Source organism: Nannospalax galili, unplaced genomic scaffold, assembly GCF_000622305.1.
Source record: "Nannospalax galili isolate Female #2095 unplaced genomic scaffold, S.galili_v1.0 scaffold11224, whole genome shotgun sequence".
NCBI lineage: Eukaryota > Metazoa > Chordata > Mammalia > Rodentia > Spalacidae > Nannospalax > Nannospalax galili.
Window position 1 is genome coordinate 2,399 of NW_008351499.1, and position 5,087 is coordinate 7,485.

The 5,087-nt window shown below is 40.8% G+C and overlaps 1 pseudogene; it reads left to right on the forward strand.

Annotated features, from left to right (window-relative positions):
* The first annotated feature begins 3,807 nt into the window (after nt 1-3,807).
* Nucleotides 3,808-4,730, forward strand: LOC103746272 (annotated as a pseudogene).
* The last annotated feature ends 357 nt before the right edge of the window (nt 4,731-5,087 follow it).

Consider the following 5,087-nt stretch of genomic DNA (forward strand, 5'->3'; position numbering starts at 1 on the left):
GAGTTGCTTAGGAATTAAGGTCAACAATCAACAAGTGGGACCTCATTAAAAAAATGCTTCTGTACAGCAAGAGAGGAACATGAAGAGAAAAATTACAAAGTGGGGAAAAAAAGATTCACCAATGACACATCTGACAGAGGTTTAGCATCAAGAATGTATAAAGAAGTCCAAAAACAAAGAATTAAGTAAACAAATGATTCAGTTAAAAGATGGACTAAATCCAGGTGTGGTGGCACATGCCTTTAATCCCAGAACTCAGGAGGCAGAGGCAGGTGGATCCTCTGTGAGTTCAAGGCCAGCCTTGTCTACAGAGTGAGTTCCAGACAGCTGGAGCTACAGGGAGAACCTGTCTCAAAAAGACCAAAAAAAATGGACTAAAGATCTAAACAGAGAGTTTTTAAAAGAAGAAATAAAAATGGCTAAGAAACATCTTTAAAAAGTGTTCATCATCATTAGTGATTAGGGAAATGCAAAACAAAACCACCTTAAAATTTCATCTTGCCCAGTCATACAGGCTAAGATTTAGAGAAGAAATGATACCAAATGCTTATGAGGTTGTGGAGAAAGAGGAACTCTCAATCACTGCTGGTAGGATTGCAGACTCATGCAACCTCTATGGAAAGCAGTGTGAGCTACTAAAAATCTAAAAATAAACCTGCCATTTTACCTGGTTATACTACTCCTTACTGTATACTCCAAAAACTCATCCTACTGCACAGATACTTGTACAACTATGTTTGTTGCTGCTCTTTTCACAATAGCTAAGAGATGGAAGCAACCTAAGTGTCCCTCAACTGATAAGTGATTAATGAAAATATAGTACATTAACACAACGGATTCTACTCAGCAGTAAAGAAAGATGAAATCATGAAAACTGCAAGTAAATGAATGGATCTAGAAATTGTTATACTAAGTGAAATAATATTCACAAAACAAAAGACATATGTTTTGTTATGGAGTTTGAGACCACCAGGGAAAGACCACCAGGTGCAATTCAGATTTTATTTAGTCAATTTTATTAGTTGCAACTTGACCAACAGTCTCCAGAGGCCAGATAAAGGCAACTGCAGTAAAGCTGTGGGGTAAAGGATCCTTTTAAAGGTAGAAACCACGAGCTGCTTCATTCCTGTTGTATTGGCAATGAGGACACTTTACATAGGGAAAGAAAAAGGAGAGAAAAATAATGCCTAGCCAGTATAAAAAACCAGTATCTCTTCACGAGTCCGTGAGTATAGCTGCAGACAACATAACAAGAAACAATGCCATACGGCAGAAACCTTCCTTTGAGTTCCTGGCCAGTGTAGTCCAAGAGACTCCTAAATTACACAGACTATTGCCACAGTCCTTCATTTCCTCTGAAAACTTGATGGTAAGACCCTATTGCTGAAGATAGGACATATTTTGGACACAGGATTTGGAGCAATGGAGCTGGTAGTGATTGGGAAGTCATCTGTCCTCAAGGCTAGATCTCATAGCTTTGGAAAGCACTATGCAAGCTGCTAAGGGAGAACATCAATCATTGATTCAACTCCAGCCTCAAGGCCTAAAAACCACATTAATGGCCAGCACAGCAAATGACATTGGTGCAGTAGTGGCACTTTTTCTCTTGGGGGTAATTAACAGGTACATAATTGGACTTAAAGCCAACGCAATGGGTGGAAACCATGTGTAGTACTACAAACCTAGCCAAATACACATGGCTGGAGAGGTTATAGGTCTTAGTGAAAACTCTAAGGCTGTCACATCCATAGACAAATGTAATTTCTTACTGTCTGCAAAATATAGATCCTTAAATTTATAGACAAGTATCCCAGTCACCACCCATCAAAGAACCTCCTTTCTCAAGAGACAAAGATAATTAGAGTTCCACAACTGGTCACAGACAGAGATTATCTATGAATTTCCCAAGTCTAAGTGTCACATCTAGGATGCAACCTCTACACCTAAGGCTCACAGTACATAGAACAAAGGATGAAGAGGACACTAATGCATCTTTAAGTTCTCATCAATAAAGCTCCCTCATGCAACAGAGGGCCAAGGAAACAAGCCTACAAATGGCCAAACTCAGAGAATAAGAGTCTGTAGAGTTTGGGTCCTTGGACAAGACTCCTATATTCAGACCCACCCACAAAGGACTCAGGGACCATTGTGGAAGAGGGGGTGGAAAGATTATGAGCCAAGGCAGAGGTACATGACCATATGAAAATAGTCCTACAAGTCCCAGGATCCTTCTCATACAAACCTACAGCAATGGTGTCAGCATACACAAGACTCATGAAAGCTTAAGCAGACAAAACTCAACACAGAACTGTGGAAATGAACACCAAGCCCCAATCTTAGTCAAAGAATTACTGGCAGTTGATTACTTCTAGGTGAGGAAGAGTTAATCTTAAAGGGAGGGACTCCAGATAGGCTGACTACATCCCAGTGGATGAACTTGCATTGATAGACATCTGGGGACACTAACTTTACATGATAGGTCTTAGCACATGATAGAATATATGAACTACCGTGTGTCTGTGTTTGGGGGGGTACATGGGAAGATGTCAAAGGGGAAGGTCATATAAAGAGGATTTTCTGTATTAAATACACAAAAATTCATTAAAAATTTTAAAAAATGAAAATATTAAACAAAGAAGAAACCCAAAATCTTAATTTATCTCTAAAAATTGAATATACTAAATCAGTACATATTCACAGTGGAAATAAAATTTCTGACCACGTGGTTTTATCAATGCTTTCTGCCAAAAATTTAATTAAGTGTGAACACTAATTCTCACTAATTCTCAAATTTTCCAAAAGATTAAAGAACATGTCTTTTCTCCCCTCTCCGTCCCTCTCCCCCTCCCTTCCTTCCTCCTTCTCTCCCTCCTGCCCTCCCTCCACTTCTTCTTTCATCCTTCCTTCTCTCTATATCAGGTAAGTATTATCCCCTGATGTTGAAGCCAGTCAGAGCTCTCATGAGAATAAAACTCAGGCCAGAATCTGTTGTAACATATGATGTCAAAACATTGCAATTGATGAAAGTCATAAAATCTAAAATAATGTCAAGACGAAAATAAAGAACTTGAAATCAAGTGTGATGATGCACATCTTTAATCCCAGTACTCAAGAGGCCTAGAGGCAGGTGGATCTCTGTGAGATTTAGCCATTCTGTCCTACATAGGGAATTCAAGCCCAGCTAGGGCTTGTGAGACCCTGTCTCAAAACCAAAAATTTGATAAGATAGGAACAGAAGTAATTATCCAGCATTTATGATAAACTCATAGTTAACACATGCTATAGTGAGAGATGGAATAGAATCTTTCCATAGGAATGCACAGAGAAGTGTAGGTTAGACAGTTGTTTGGGAATGCACAGAGATGTGTAGGTCAGAGAAACATTTCTTGGTGGTATTCATAACTAACTACAGAGAAGCATTAGAGAAGGATTGAGCTCCATTTAATGTTTCCTTTTGTTCTTGCTTCATTTGAAAGTCTGTCTTAACTCTACAATTGAGGCTGCTTTGGACTAACCTTAGCTTCATCACAGCTAAGAATATGGGTGAAAACCACCATGGCTTGGAACTTAACACTCTGTAGAATGTATAACTTTGTACACTTTGGAAAAATCACCAGATGTGGTCAACCGAGAAAGGATTGGATATGCAAAGGTACAAGAATGAGTGGTCATTTATAACCATAGGGGTTTTATAATTTCATGTAGGAGAGTTCTGTCTGTAACTTAACTGAGGCTCAATGTAACAAAATGATAAATTTCCTCATCTGCAGGAACCTTCTGATGGCTTTCTGTTCTCTCTTCAAGGAGATGAGTCTCAATTGCTCTCTGTGTTTGGAGAACAGCATGTCTGTCAAATGCTTTGCATTTGCCAAATTCTCTGAGATCCCTGGAGAGTGTTCCCTCTTCTTCACCCTCATCCTCCTCATGTTCTTGGCATCCCTGACTGGCAAAGCACTCATCACTCTGGCCATCTGGACCAACCCAGCCCTCCACGCCCCAGTGTACTTCCTCCTGGTCAACTTGTCTTTCTTGGAGATTGGCTACACGTGTTCAGGCATACCCAAGATACTGCAAAGAACATGAAGAAAAACATCTGTGTGGCACAACCCTCCTGAGAGATGCCTCTGGCCTCTCTCACAAGGTTCTGCAGCATCTTGGGCCATATGTGCCCCACTACACTATGTGACAAGAATGGGTTGTGGGGTGTGTGCCCAACTGCCCATGTTGTCTTGGGGAATGGGATGCATAGTAGACTTGGGAGAGATCAATTACATTTTCTCCTTGGACTTCTGAGGACCCTGTGAGATAGATCACTTCTTCTGTGATCTCCCCCCATCCTTGCTCTTGCCTGAGGAGATACATCCCATAATGAGGCTGTATTGTTCCTGGCTGCAGTCCTCTGCATTTTCAGCCCCTTTTTACTGATCATCGCTTCCTACAGCAGAATTCTAGTTGCAGTGTTGGTGATGCCCTCTCCTGTGGACCATCATAAAGCCCTCTCTACCTGTTTTTCCCACCTACTTGTAGTGACACTCTTCTATGGCTCAGCATCTGTCACCTACTTGAGGTCCAAGTCTAGCCACCCACTGGGAACGGATAAACTCCTTTGCCTCTTCTCTACAGCAGTGAGGTCCATGCTGAACCCCATCCTGTACAGTTTATGGAACAAGGAAGTTAAGGCAGCAAGATGAACTCTGGGTGGGAGAAAAGCTCTGACCAGGGACAGGTAACAGAGGTCCACACAATTCTGCTGTTGCTTAGGATGTACAGGCAGCCAGAGTGAACAAAAATGCTGAGCTCTTCCCTTAAGCTTTTATGCATAATTTTAATGTCATTGTCATTTTGAATGCATCTCTGAACTGCATGATTTTCTAATTGCTAATTCTGCAAGAAAGTTGGTTACTAAAGAATCCAGCTAAGGAGTCCAATACTAGGTGAATTTTCCCTGTTTTCGTCAAGGTGAGAGTCTATACAACCAATTTGTGTCTCATAGGTCTTGCCTGTTCCTTCTCTTGTTGCTTCTGTGACTTCCTCCACACATCCCAGTCCCCACCATATTCATTTTCTTTGACAGAAATATTTTGAAC